General features: G+C 42.5%; 1 protein-coding gene across 6 annotated transcripts in view; it reads right to left on the bottom strand.

The window, feature by feature from the left end:
* The window catches only part of DHRS7B (dehydrogenase/reductase 7B), a 70,853-nt gene that overhangs the window by 28,247 nt on the left and 27,570 nt on the right, over positions 1-15,036 (bottom strand). For 2 of the 6 annotated variants that reach the window (XM_010339951.3, XM_074388321.1), the window contains exon 2: positions 1,718-1,837. The exons of 1 other annotated variant lie outside the window; for it this stretch is intronic. The gene's annotated coding sequence lies outside the window, so the exon portion shown is untranslated. Of the gene's footprint in view, positions 1-362; positions 1,694-1,717; positions 1,838-2,375; positions 2,494-15,036 lie in introns of those variants that run through there. 3 more of the 6 variants (XM_074388319.1, XM_010339950.2, XM_074388320.1) reach the window with 2 other exon arrangements.

Below are 15,036 nucleotides of genomic sequence, written 5' to 3'. Positions count from 1 at the left end.
TGCCATGTTACACACAAGGAAATCGGGCTAAGGGGCAGAGAGGAGTTCCAACTGGAAGGCAAGACACTGAAACCACACGGCACGGAGTGGCTTAGCACCGCTACAGCAGTCAGGATCCTGTTCCCACAAACTTACACCTACTATTTTATTTTATAACCAATGGCCAATTCTGATCAGCTGCTCTATTTAAGGTGACATAAACTATGGGTCATGCTTATGACCTGTGTCTTAAAATATATCTGAAAGTTTCTGTCATTTTCAGAAAGTAAAGGCAGGGTCAGACTGCTTTTTTTGTGTCTCAAACATCTGAGAAGCCATAGTTAAGGCTGCCTTCAACTGGAAAAAAAAGAACAATATCCTACCTCAGATGGCAGCTACCTTGCCAGTGGCGGGTCCTGGCGCCAGTGTCTTCTCTGGTCTTTTGACCTGGGCCAGAGGACACCTTCGGGTCAGCAAGCCCTCCCTGGAATGCCTAAACAAGCCACGGCAGAGTGGCCTGTGGGGTATATTTTCAGAAGCCAGACTTCAGGCCCCTGGTTTAAAAGAGAACAGGCTGGCTTTCATAAAAATAAAACCTGAAGGAAGGCTGGAGATTTCAGACCAGGCTCCTGAGTATTCAATCCTGGGAAGAGCAGCCACGTTGAAGTGAGCTCTGCTCTTCAGTAAGACACCGAGCACATGCTTCCCAGCAATCCCGTGGCGGGGCGGGGGGGCGGTGGGGGGCAGGGAGAGGTGCCAAAGCCCAGCCCCGGGCCCTGTAACATGACGGCACAAGACTGCAGTGACAACAAACAGGAGGCAGAGCCCGTGCCAAGGCTGCCTGTTCATCACAGCCCAAAAGCCCTCCTTAACAATTACAGCATTTAATATGGCTACCTAGGAACCTGGACACACACAATTTTGTTTTTTCACGTGCTTTTTAAAGTGAATTTAGATCAGGCACAGTGACCAGTGTCTCACGTCTATAATCTCAGCACTTTGAGAGGCCAGGGTGGGTGGATTGCTTGAGCTCACAAGTTTGAGACCAGCCTGGGCAACACAGTGAAACCCCATCTCTACCAAAAGTAAAAAGCAGCCAGGCAGGGTGGCATATGCCTGTAGTCCCAGCTACTTGGGAGGCTGAAGTGGGAGGATGGCTTGAATGCAGGAGGTGGAGATCATGCCATTGCACTCCACCCTGGGTGACAGAGACCCTGTCTCAAAAAAAAAAAAAAAAAAAAGTGAATACAGTGTTACTGGAAGACGCTGGACTAATGTCACTCTTTCCTAGAAAACACACCAGAGGCCCAGGCCCCCCGCCCTGACCCTGAGAGAAACTGGACAAGCACTCACTGTGGTGGTGAAGAAGAGAAAACACCAGGTTGGCATGGGGGAGGGGGACAAGGCCACCGTGCTGCAGACTTGCTGTGCGACACAGGCAGATTCATTCACTACAGCAAACTATCACACTCACATCAGAAGGGGGATGATCGCTCCATTGGGAAAATGCATGGGAAAGCACTTTGTAAATGTGAAAATCTTGAACAACTGTGTTGTTGAATCATCAACTGAAAAAAGGCAATTCCCAGAGAGGATTTCAGAAACATTCCAAGCAACAGCAGCCAAGCTGGCAGCTTTAAGGACTCGCCATGTGTAAGTATGTTTGGTAGAAAGACCAACCTTATTCCTCCACACCCACACCAGGGATCACCTCAGATCCTGGATGTTGTACACTCACCCGGTCAACTACACTTCTTGTGTTCCCGCTGGTACCAGGCACGGGGCTAGGGCTGGGGTGGAAGGCAATGAACGAAGGAGAAAAGCTGTCTGACCTCATGGAGCCAGCCTCTGTGGGAGACTGACAATACACAAAGAAACACAAAAATTAAATAATTGTGATAATGAAAGAAACAATCAATGTAAAACAAGAGTAGTGGGCTGTCCAAAGTGCAAGCCTTGCCCGAAGATTTCATTCAAAGTCAGAACAATTCAAACTGCTGTGCTGGCTGAACAGCAGCACCTGGCCGGGGCCACTGCTAATTTGTCACTCCTAAATCAGATTATTGTCTTTAAAAATTACGTATAACAAGAGCAACAAGACAGAGAAGGCGCCAATGTAAGTATGAGGTCAGAAATCTAGGAGTTCAGTAATCTAGTTTAAAAGGAGATGCTAGAGCATCAACCAGAGTATTTAAGAGGAACTATATACAGGCATCAGTTTCAGAAACTTGAGAATAAAGCAAGGCTGGCCCAGTGGCTCACACCTGTAACCCCAGCTACTCAGGAGGCTGAGGTGGGAGAACTGCTTGAGCCCAGGAGTTTGAGACCAGCCTGGGCAACATACTGATACACCATCTAAAAAAGTGAAAAAATTAACCGGGTGTGGTGGCATGTACCTGTAGTCCCAGCTACTCAGGAGACTGAGGTGGGAGGATTGCTTGAGCCCAGGAGTTTAAGGTTGTGGTGAGCTATGATGATGCCACTGCACTCCAGCCTAGGCAACAGAATGAGATCCTGTCTCAAAAACAAAACAAAACAAAACAACCAGAATGAAGCACAATAAATGACAATATCTGCACTCAAGATTGAGCACGGCTAGGTACAGTGGTTCATGCCTGTAATCTCAGCCCTTTTGGGGGCTGAGGCGAGAGGATCGCTTGAGCTCAGGAGCTTGAGACCTGCCGTATCAGTCAATCAACAAGCAACCTGGTAAAACTGTCTCTACCAAAAATGCAAAAATTACTAGGGTGTGATGATGTATATCTGTGGTCCTAGCTACTCAGGAAACTGAGGTGGGAGTATCGCTTGAGCCCCAGAAGTCGAGGCTGCAGTGAGCCGTGATCACGCCACTGCACTCTGGCCTGTGTGACAGAGTGAGATCCTGTCTCAAAACAAATAAATAAAAATGTTTTAATTTAAATAAAAAGATTGAGCACAATTACCCACTATGTATCTGCTGTAGCACAGATTCATTCAACAAATAATCACTAAACACCTACTGTGTGCTAACTGTTCCGGGCTCTGGAATGCAGTAAACAAAACTGGGAATAAATTATTGTCCTCATGGAGATAATGCAGTGATGAAAGCAACAAATAGTAAACAAGATAAATAAAATGTGCATGCACGAATGTAACATGCTGAGAGCTGTGAGGGAAAAGAAAGGCAGGTAGGCCGGGCGCGGTGATATAATTTGGATTCAGTGATTTTTCAATTATGCTCCCTTCATTTGAAACATTGGGCCCTTTATATTTCATTTCTTCTTTTAGTTGGCCAACAATTATCTGAATACCCACTAAGGAATGTGGAGCTTGGACCCCATCAATGAATCAAGAAGACCTAACCCGATGCCACCGTGTGCGTGGACTAAGGCAGGGAGGAGAATGATCAGTCATGAACATTTAAGTACCATGTGGCAAGGGCTACGGGGAGGCCACTTGTTGCTATTTTAAGCACCTAGCTAATCTGGTCATTTGTATTGCTTTTCCATCAACTAAAATCCCTTGTAACATTCCACAGGATTTTCTTCATGGCGGCATTGAAGTGGGGGCAGAAAGAGACCTCACTACTAACACTTCATTGCAAGCAGACTCTGGGAGATTTGTAGCAGGAATAGAAACAACAAAAGCAGTTTTACTTTCTGATATGCTTTTTTTTTTTTTGAGACAGAGTTTCGCTCTTGTTACCCAGGCTGGAGTGCAATGGCTCAATCTTGGCTCACCGCAACCTCCGCCTCCTGGGTTCAGGCAATTCTCCTGCCTCGGCCTCCTGAGTAGCTGGGATCACAGGCACACGCCACCATGCCCAGCTGATTTTTTGTATTTTTAGGAGAGACAGGGTTTCACCATGTTGACCAGGATGGTCTCGATCTCTCCACCTCGTGATCCATGCGCCTCGGCCTCCCAAAGTGCTGGGATTACAGGTGTGAGCCATCGCGCCCAGCCCTCTGATATGCTTTTTGTTTGTTTTTGTTTTTGAGATGGAGTTTCCCTCTTGTTACCCAGGCTGGAGTGCAATGGCACGATCTCGGCTCACCGCAACCTCCGCCTCCTGGGTTCAGGTAATTCTCCTGCCTCAGCTGCCTGAGAAGCTGGGATTACAGGCACGCGCCACCATGCCCAGCTAATGTTTTGTATTTTTAGTAGAGATGGGCTTTCACCATGTTGACCAGGATGGTCTCAATCTCTTGACCTTGTGATCCACCTGCCTTGGCCTCCCAAAGTGAATTCAATTCACTAGAAACTGGCAAAAACTCGAGAAGTAAATGTCCCCCTAGCGTCCAGACAATGTACCAAAGCCATTTCTTCCTAATTTAACTTGATTATTTAGATTATACCTGTGTGTGTGTGTGTGTGTGTGTGTGTGTGTCTTTTTTTTTTTTTTTTTTTTTTGAGACAGTCTCACCCTGTCACCCAGGCTGGACTGCAGTGGCGCAACCTCGGTTCATTGAGACCTCCGCCTCCTGGGTTCAAGCGATTCTACTGCCTCAGCCTTCTGAGTATGTGGGGATTTCAGGCGCCCACTGCCACACCTGGCTAGTTTTTGTGTTTTTAGTAGAGACGGGGTTTCTCCATGTTGGCCAGGCTGGTCTCAAAGTCCTGACCTCAGGTGATCCACCTGCGTCAGCCTCCCAAAGTGCTGAGATTACAGGCATGAGCCACTGCATCCGGCCTATACCTGTATTTTAAACGGTACCAAGGATTCTCAAGACATATTAAAAGATAATTTTAAGAGCCTTCATTATAGAAAACACTCTCAATGCTAAATACTTTTTGATAAGTAGAAGGTAGAAGAAAAAGTGGGTCTCTAGAAGTTCATTCTTGCCTGCTGTCCTCCTTGGTAACTCCTATTCAATCTTCTAGTCCTGCTTGAGCACCATCTCCTCCCTGAAATCTTCTAGCCACCCAGCAACCCTGACCTCCATACCTGGACAGCATTAGTCACTTCCTTTTCAGTGCAGCCTCCATGGCATCTCACAAAGCATCACAACCATTTCCCTTCACTGCCACGTGCCTCCCTAGACAGCAGTTCTCTGAGAGTCTGGCCTTTCATTCTGACTCACACTATCTATGTGGTGAGAACTTCGTAAATGTTTGTTGAATAAGACTCTATTGTGGAAATAATCTAATCCAATCCCCTCAGATTACAGAAAAAAAACAGAGCCCAGATGTGTTATTCTGTTAACCTACACTTAGTATTAAGCAGAATCCTGAAGAAAAGTTCTCAGTTCATTTTAACCACTCACCAGTTGCCGTAAGAAAACCAAACATTCCTGCAGCTTCATCTAGGCAAAATATCACTACAACAAATTACAGCAAACAAATCACATCCTGGAGCAAAATAGGTCATTCACTGGGGATTAAACATTAAATGTTGCTTAATTTCATGTAGTCTCATGGTTAAAATTGGAACATTTTGAATTCCAACAAATTCCTGTCTTGGTTTCCTCAGAGTGAGATCATCATGTCTCTGTTCGCTTTTTCTCTCAGACAAATCTGCCTTACTGTCATTTATCTAGGATGATGGCTCACCCTGAATTCCAAGTTATTTTTAGAACTGAAAAACATTTTTGCGAAATTTAACTAGGAAATGCCCTTTACTCTGAAGCAGATTTCTATAACAGCTCTCCTGAAAACTTTTAGTACACTGACTTTTAATGCCAATAAACACACAGGAGGAAGGGCACATGCTGGAAAGACTGACTGAGAAGGCAAGTGTCATGAGTTGAGAAGGCTGTGCCACTCCCAACATCTATGATTTCACTTAAAAATAGCCTAGCAGGTGCCCTGTCATTTTCTTTACCAAGCATCCTAGCAAATATTTCCTGAGGACACGGCTGTGTCTCTTTAGGCCAGGCATACAGTAAGTTATCAATCTATTTCCCCCACTGTCAGATTTCTCTTTTCTTCAGAGATACATTTTGTTTTCCTCTTATTTCTCTCACAGGGCCTTCTTCCTGAGGATTCAAGATAATGTCTGGAGTCATTTCCTTTTAGCCTAAAGGACTTCCTTTTAATACAGCATTTCTTGAAGGACAAGTCTGCAATCTACCAGTTATCTCAGTCTTTGTTTATATAGGAATGTCTTTACTTTAATTTTGAAGGATAGTTTTAGATACAGAATGTCATGTATATCCTTTGAATATATAATTCTACTGCTTTGTAGCTGCCATTTTTTTATTAATAAAAATTTTAAGACTAATTAATTTAGGTTCACAGCAAAACTGAAAGGAAAGTACAGAGTTCCCATACACCTCTGTGTCCACACAAGTACAGCTTCCCCCATTACCCACATCCCCTACCGGTGTTACATTGTTACAACACACGCCGCTGTCACATCATTGTCACTCAGAGGCCAAAGTTTACATTAGTGTCCAGTCTCAGTGCTGTGCGTCCTCTTGGTTTGGACAAATGTATACTGACATATGTCTATCATTGTAGTATCTTACAGAATAGTTTCACTGCCCTCAAAATCCTCTGTGCTCGACCTATTCATCACTCCCTCCTCCCTAACCTATGAACCTTTATCTTTGGTTTTGCCTTTTCCAGAGTCATATAGTTGAAACCATATAGTACGTGGCCTTTCCAGATTGACTACTTTGACTTAGTAATATACATTTCAGTTTCCTCCATGTCTCTTCATAGTTTCATAGCTCACTTTTTTTTTAGCACTGAATAATATTCACTTGTCTGTATGTACTAGTTTCTCCATTCAAAGACATCTTGGTGGCTTCCAAGTTTTGGCAATTATGAATAAAGCTGCTATAAACATCTGTGTGCAGGTTTTTGTGTAGATATAAGTAATTTATCTGCAAAAATATCAAGGAGTGTGGTTACTGGTTGTACGGTAAAGCACATTTCATTTTCTAAGAAACTACCAATTGTCTTCCAAAGTGGCTGTAGCATTTTGCATTTCCACCAGTAATGAGTAAGTTTCTATTGCTCCACTTCCTTGCTAGCATTTGGTGATGTCAGTATTCTGAATTTTAGCCATCTATTTGGTGTGCAGTGGTATCTCACTGTCATTTTAATTTGCATTTTCCTTATGAAATATGCAGAGCGGCTGGGCGCGCTGGCTCACGAGGTCAAGAGATCGAGACCATCCTGGTCAACATAGTGAAACCCCGTCTCTACTTAAAATATAAAAAATTAGCTGGGCATGGCGGCGCGTGCCTGTAATCCCAGCTACTCAGGAGGCCGAGGCAGGAGAATTGCCTGAACTCAGGAGGCGGAGGTTGCGGTGAGCCGAGATCGTGCCATTGCACTCCAGCCTGAGTAACAAGAGTGAAACTCCGTCTCAAAAAAAAAAAAAAAAAAAAGAAATATGCAGAGCATCTTCTCCTATGCTTCTTAGCCACTTGTATATTTTCTTTACCCAGATGTCTCTTCAAATCTTTTGTCCATTTTTAAATTGTGTTATTTTTAATTTTTTAACTTTTGAGACAGAGTCTCACTTTGTCACCCAAGCTGGAGTGCACTGGCATGATCTAACGTCACTGCAACCTCTGCCTCCCAGGCTCAAGTGATTCTCCTGTCTCAGCCTCCCGAGTGGCTAGGATTACAGGTACGCGCCACTACCACCCAGCTAATTTTTGTATGTTTAGTACAGACGGGGTTTCACCATGTTGGCCAGGCTGGTCTCGAACTCTTGAACTTAAATGATCCACCAACCTTGGCCTCCCAAAGTGCTGGGATTACAGGAATTAACCATCATGCCCAGCCCTATTTTTCACTGATGAGTTTTAACAGTTGTTTGTATATTTTAGATAACAGTGGTGGTGTTTGTTTTGTTGTTGAGAAGGTGTCTTGCTTTGTAGCCCAGGCTGGAGTGCTATGACTCATTGCCACCTCAACTTCCTGGTCTCAAAGGATTCTCCTGCCTCAGCTTCCTAAGTAGCTAGGACTACAGGCATGTACCACTGTGCCCTAATTTTTAAAACACATTTTTGCAGAGACAGGGTCTTGCCATCTTGCCCAGGCTGGTCTCAAACTCTTGGGCGCAGTGATCGTCTCATCTTGGCCTCCCAAAGGGCTGGGATTATAGACATGAGCCACCATTCCAGCTGATAATAATCCTTTATAATATGTCTTTTGGAAATATTTTCTACTAGTCTGTGGTTTGTCTTCTCATTCTCTTGCCATAGTCTTTCTTAGACTAGAAGCTTTTAATTTTAATGAAGTACAGTTTATCAATTCTTTCTTTCATGGATCATGCACAGAAGTCACCACCGTATCTGAGGTCATCAAATTTTCTCTTATGTTGTTTTCTAGTTTTGTAGTTTCGCATTTCACATTTAGGTCTGTAATCCATTTTTGAGTTAACTTCTGTGAAAGGTGTAAAGTCTCCCCAGAAAATGGGTTAAGGAAATAAAAGGTGTAAAGTCTGTGTTTACATTCTTTTTTTGCATGCTGATAGTGTTCCAGTACAATCCGCTGAAAAGACTTAACCTTTTTTCCATTGTCAAAGATAAGCTGGCTCTATTTATGTGAGTCTACTTCTGGGCTCTCAATTCTGTTCCATTGATCTACTTGTTGTTTTACCAATATCACTGTCCTGATTAATGTAGCTTCATACTAAGTCTTCAAGGCAGGTAGTGTCAGTCTTCTGACTCGTTTCTCCTTCAATATTGAGTTGGTTATTCTTGGTCTTTTACCTCTCCATATAAACTTTAGAATCAGTTTTTCAATATCCATAAAGTAACTTGTTGGGATTTGGATTGGGATTGCATTGACTCTATAGATAAATTAGGAAGAAATTATATCTTGACATTATTGTTCTGTCTGTGAACATGGAATATCTATTTAGTTGATATATTTGATCAAGTTTTATAGTCTGCCTCATTAAAAACTTGTTCATACTGTAATTGTGTGTGTGTGTGTGTGTGTGTGTGACAGACTCTTGTTTTGTTGGCAGGCGCCAGGCTGGAGTGCAGTGGCATGATCTCAGCTCACTGCAACCTCCACCTCCCAGGTTCAAGCAATTCTCCTGCCTCAGCCTCCCAAGTAACTGGGATTAGAGGCACGCACCACTACGCCCAGCTAATTTTTTATTTTAGTAGAAACATGGTTTTCACCATGTTGGCCAGGAAGGTCTCGATCTCTTGACCTCCTGATCCACCCATCTTGGCTGCCAAAAGTGCTGGGATTATAGGCGTGAGTCACCGTGCCTGGCCCTGTAATGTCTTTTTAATTTCAAACTCTACTTGTTCACTACTGGTATATAGAAAAGTGATTCATTTTTGTATATTAACCTCGTATCCTGCAACTTTGCTTAATCACTTGTTCCAGGAGTTTCTTGTTTTTTCAGATTTTCTACATAAATGATTGCCATCTGTGAACAAATACATTTTTATTTCTTCCTTCCCAATCTTTACAACTTTTATTTCATTTTATTGTCTTACTGCACTATATAGGACTTCCAGTATGATGTTAAAGAAAAAATTAAGGCTGGGCGTGGTGTCTCACGCCTGTAATCCCAGCACTTTTGGGAGGCCGAGGCAGGCAGATCACAAGGTCAAGAGATCGAGACCATCCTGGCCAACATGGTGAAACCTCATCTCTACTAAAAATACAAAAATTAGCTGGGTGTGTTGGCACGTGCCTGTGGTCCCAGCTACTTGGGAGGCTGAGATGGAAGAATCATTTGAACCCAGGAGGCAGAGGTTGCAGTGAGCCAAGATTGCGCCACTGCACTCCAGCCTGGCAACAGAGCAAGACTCCGTCTCAAAATAAATAAATAAATAAATAATGATTCGATATAAGATTTGGGTGGGAAAACAATTTTTTTTTTTTTTTTTTTGGAGACGGAGTTTCGCTCTCGTTACCCAGGCTGGAGTGCAATGGCGCGATCTCGGCTCACCGCTCACCGCAACCTCCGCCTCCTGGGTTCAGGCAATTCTCCTGCCTCAGCCTCCTGAGTAGCTGGGATTACAGGCATGCGCCACCATGCCCAGCTAATTTTTTGTATTTTTAGTAGAGACGGGGTTTCACCATGTTGACCAGGATGGTCTCGATTTCTTGACCTCGTGATCCACCTGCCTCGGCCTCCCAAAGTGCTGGGATTACAGGCTTGAGCCACCGCGCCCGGCCAGGAAAACAATTTTTTAAGGTAATGGTGAGAGGGAACATCCTTACCATGTTCCTGATCTTAGTGGGAAAGCTCTGAGTTTTTCACCGTTAAGTGTAATGTTGGCTGTAGTTTTTTGTAAGTATTTTTTTATCAAGTTGAGGAAGTTCCCTTTTACTCCTATTTGCTGATAATTTAAATCATGAATCAGAGATGTATATTGTCAAATACTTTCTCTGCATCTACTGATATAATCATGTGCCTTTTTTTCCTCTTTAGCTCGTTGATGTGATGGATTTTTTCTTTTTCAGACAGGGTCTCACTCTGTCAACCAGGCTGGAGTGCAGTGGCACGATCTTGGCTCATTGCAGCCCTTACCTCCCAGGCTTAAGTGATTTTTCTGTCTCAGCTTCCTAAGTAGCTGGTACTACAGGAGTGTGCCGCCATGCCTGGGTCATTTTTGTGGAGACAGGGTTTCACTACTTTGCTCAGGCTGGTTTTGAATTCCTGGGCTTAAGTAATCCACTGGCCTCGGCCTCCCAAAGTACTGGAACTATAGGAATGAGCCACTGTGCCCAGCCAGATTACATGGTTTTTTGTTTTTTGTTTTTTTTTTTTTTTTAAGACAGGGTCTCACTTTGTTGCCCGGACTGGAGTACAGTGGTGCAATTATGACTACTTGTACCCTCAGCTGCCCAGGCTCAAGCAATTCTCCCACTTCAGCCTCCTAAGTAGCTGGGACCACAGGTATACATTACCACACCTGGCCAATTTTATTATTTGTAGAGACAAGGTCTTGCTCTGTTGCCCAAGTTGGTCTTGAATTCCTGGGGTCAAGCAATTCTCCCACCTCAGCCCTCCCAAAGTGCTGGTATTACAAGCATGAGCCACTGTCCCTGGCCTGATTTGAATATTGAACAAGACTTACATATCTCAGACAAATCCCACTTGGTCATGGTCCCGGTCATTTTCATACATTATTACATTCAATTTGCTAATATTTTGTTGAGGATATTTGCATCTATGTTCATGAGAGATACTGGAATATATTTTTATTTTCTTATATTATCCTTAGTTTTGGTATTAGGGTAATGAAGGTCTCATAGGTTGACTTTGAAAGTATTCTTTCTGCTTCTATCTCCTGGGAGACATTGCAGAAAATTGATATAATTTTTTCTTAATTGTTTAGAATTCATCAGTGAATCCATCTGGGCTTAGTGCTTTCTGTTTGGAAAATTACTACTGATTCCATTTCTCTAATGGATATAGGCCCATTCAGATTGTCTATTTCTTATTGTGTGAGTTTTAGCAGATTGTGTCTTCTTAGAATTAGTCTATTTCATCTAGGTTACCTAGTAACAGGCACAGTTATTAATAGCATTCTTTTATTCTTCATTTTTGTTTGTTTTTGAGATGAAGTTTTACTTGTCACCAGGCTGGAGCGCAGTGGCACAATATTGGCTCAATGCAACCTCCACCTCCCAAGTTCAAGAGATTCTCCTGCCTCAGACTCCTGAGTAGCTGGGACTATAGGCGCACGCCACCATGCCTGGCTAACTTTCGTATTTTTACAGAGATGTGGTTTCACCATGTTGGCCAGGCTGGTATCAAACCCCTGACCTCAAGTGATCCACCAGCCTTGGATGGTGACCAAGATGAAGATACAGAGGACCACTGTCATCTGCTGAGACTACTTCCACTACATCCACAAGTACAACCGCTTCAGGAAACACCACAAGAACACGTTTGTACACCTGTTGTTGAACAAAGTAGTTTATACATGTTAATTCTATCCAATTGACTGCTGTTGAGTTGAACTATGATCTTAATAATTTTCTGCATGCCAAATCTATCTTTTTGATAAAGGAGCACTGAAATCTCCAAACGTAAGAGTGGATTCATCTCTTTCTCCATGCAGTTCTATCAGTTTTTGCCTCACATATTTTGATGCTCTATTACGTGCATATACATTAAAGATTGTTGTCTTATTGGAGTACTGATCTGTTGACCTAATGTAATGCTCTTTATCCCTGACAACTTTCCTTGCTCTGCAGTCTGCTCTGTATAGAAGTATAGCTACTCCCACTTTTTTTTTTTTTTTTTTTTGAGATGGAGTTTCGCTCTTGTTACCCATACTGGAGTGCAATGGCGTGATCTCGGCTCACTGCAACCTCCACCTCCTGGGTTCAGGCAATTCTCCTGCCTCAGCCTCCCGAGTAGCTGGGATTACAGGCACACACCACCACGCCCAGCAAATTTCTTTTTTCTTTCTTTTTATTTTTTGTATTTTCAGTAGAGACGGGGTTTCACCATGTTGACCAGGATGATCTCGATCTCTTGACCTCGTGATCCACCCGCCTCGGCCTCCCAAAGTGCTGGGATTACAGGCTTGAGCCACCGCGCCCGGCCTCCCACTTTCTTTAATCAGTGTTAGTATGACGGATCTTTCTTCATCTCTACTTTTAATCCGTATGTGTCTTTATACTTAAAGTGGGTTTCCTGCAGACAGCATATATTTGGGTCTTATTTTTTACAAAGTCTCACAATCTCTGTCTTTTAACTGATGTAACTGACAAAACCATTGACATTTAAAGTGATGATTGACATAGTTGGATTAGCTGCTATCATATTTGTTACTGTTTTGTTTGTTGCCCTTGTTCTTTGCTTCTCTTTTTGTCTTGCACAGTTGTTCTGCCCATTGTGGTTAGCTGAGCATTTTACATGATTCCATTTTCTCTCCTTTCATAGCTTAACAATTAGGCTGCCGTTTTTTTTTTGTTTTTTGTTTTTTTGAGGCAGAGTTTCACTCTTGTTGCCCAGGCTGGAGTGCAACGGCACAATCTCAGCTCACCACAACCTCCGCCTCCTGGGTTCAAGCAATTCTCCTGCCTCAGCCTTCAGAGTAGCAGAAATTACAGGTATGCACCACCATGCCTGGCTAATTTTTGTATTTTTAGTAGAGATGGGGTTTCTCCATGTTGATCAGGCTGGTCTTGAACTCCCGACCTCAGGTGATAGGCCTGCCTTGGCCTCTCAAAGTGCTAGAATTACAGGCGTGAGCCACTGTACCCGGCCAATTATGCTTCTTTGTAAAAAAAAAACTTTAGTGGTTGCCCTAGAGTTTACAGTATACATTTCCAGTGAATCCAAGACCCCTTTCAAATAACACTATAGGACACCACAGGTATTGCAAGTACCTTATAATAACAAAATATTCCTGATTTTTCCCTCTCTGCCCTTGTACTGTTGCTGTCATTTATTTCACTTACAACAAAGGATACATAAACACATATATATGTTCATTGGTACACATACATGTATTGATATACAAAAGCATACATAATAAAATAAATTGTTGTTATTATTACTGTGAACAAATTTTATCTGTTAGGCCTATCAGGAATAAGAAAAATAATGTTTTTCTTTTACCTTCACTTATTCTTTTTCCAATGTTATTTCATGTAGATTAGAGTTTCTGACTCATCATTTTCTTTCTCTCTGAAAAACTTTTTACATTTCTTGCAAGGCACATCTACTAGCAACAAATTCCTTCAATTTTATTTATTTTTGGTCTGAGAAAGTCTCTGTTTTTCCACTACTTTAGAAGGATAATTGTGCAGGGTACAGAATTCCAGGTTGGTGGGTTTTCTTTTCTCTCAACGCTTTAAATATTCTCCCTCACTGTAATCTTCTAGTTTTAAGCAACTGGGATTTCAGGACCCCAATTGCTACCCCAAAGAGTCAGCAGCCAGCAATAACTGCAAATCTAATAAACCCATCATAAATTTTAAATGCCATAAATTAAAAATGCATGTAATATACCTAACCTACCAAACATCACAGATTAACCTAACCTAACTTAGACATGCTCAGAATGCTTATACTAGTCTACAGTTAGGCAATATCATCTAAGATAAACCCATTTTATAATAAAGTTTGACTATTTCATGTAATTTATTAATACTGTACTGAAAGTGAAAAAGAGAATGGATGTATGGGTATGAAGTACAGTTTCTATATGCATATTACTTTTGCATCATAAAGTTGAAAAATGGCTAAGTACAACCATCATAAGTTGGAGACCATCTGTAGTTTAATTTTCCTTATCTCTCCTTATCCAGCAATGGAAAACAAAGTGAACTTTAAAATTCCTCTTTTCATTAACTGAGATGCTTCTACATAGTATAATATTCTACCATATGCAACATACTAAGAAAGGTAATATTTTCCCGTAAAACTGCATTTAAATGTTTTATTTTATTTTATTTTTTTTTTTTTTTTTGAGACGGAGTTTCGCTCTTGTTACCCAGGCTGGAGTGCAATGGCGCGATCTCGGCTCACCGCAACCTCCGCCTCCTGGGTTCAGGCAATTCTCCTGCCTCAGCCTCCCGAGTAGCTGGGATTACAGGCACGCACCACCGTGCCCAGCTAATTTTTTGTATTTTTAGTAGAGACGGGGTTTCACCATGTTGACCAGGATGGTCTCGATCTCTCGACCTTGTGATCCACCCGCCTCGGCCTCCCAAAGTGCTGGGATTACAGGCTTGAGCCACCGCGCCCGGCCCACTAAATGTTTTATTTTTAAAAACGTTTTCTGAAGTTACTGAGAAACACTCTATTAAGTACCACAATTTAAAATATTACATGTTGATTTTTTAAAAATTTACTAGAGTAATGAGGGTGTCTACCTTTTCTCTGTATAGATTCCTTTGGAAATCTGATTATTACTATGTCTGCTAAAAGGCAAGCATACACAAAATTGTGGAAATGATTTCAGGAGACCTACAAACCTCTGAAGACCATCTGTATGCTCCAAGTTACAATACCTACCTTTAGTGGAAAATCTTTTTATTTTTTTGAGACAGAGTCTCACTCTGTGACCCAGGCTGGGTGTGATCTTGGCTCACTGTAACCTCCATCTCCCAGGTTCAAGTGGCTGTCCTGCCTCAGCCTCTCAAGTAGCTGAAATTATAGGTGCACACCACCATACCCGG

The sequence above is a fragment of the Saimiri boliviensis genome, chromosome 17, assembly GCF_048565385.1.
Source record: "Saimiri boliviensis isolate mSaiBol1 chromosome 17, mSaiBol1.pri, whole genome shotgun sequence".
Lineage (NCBI taxonomy): Eukaryota > Metazoa > Chordata > Mammalia > Primates > Cebidae > Saimiri > Saimiri boliviensis.
Note: the sequence above shows the minus strand (reverse complement) of the source record. Positions and strands in the feature narration are given on the sequence as shown.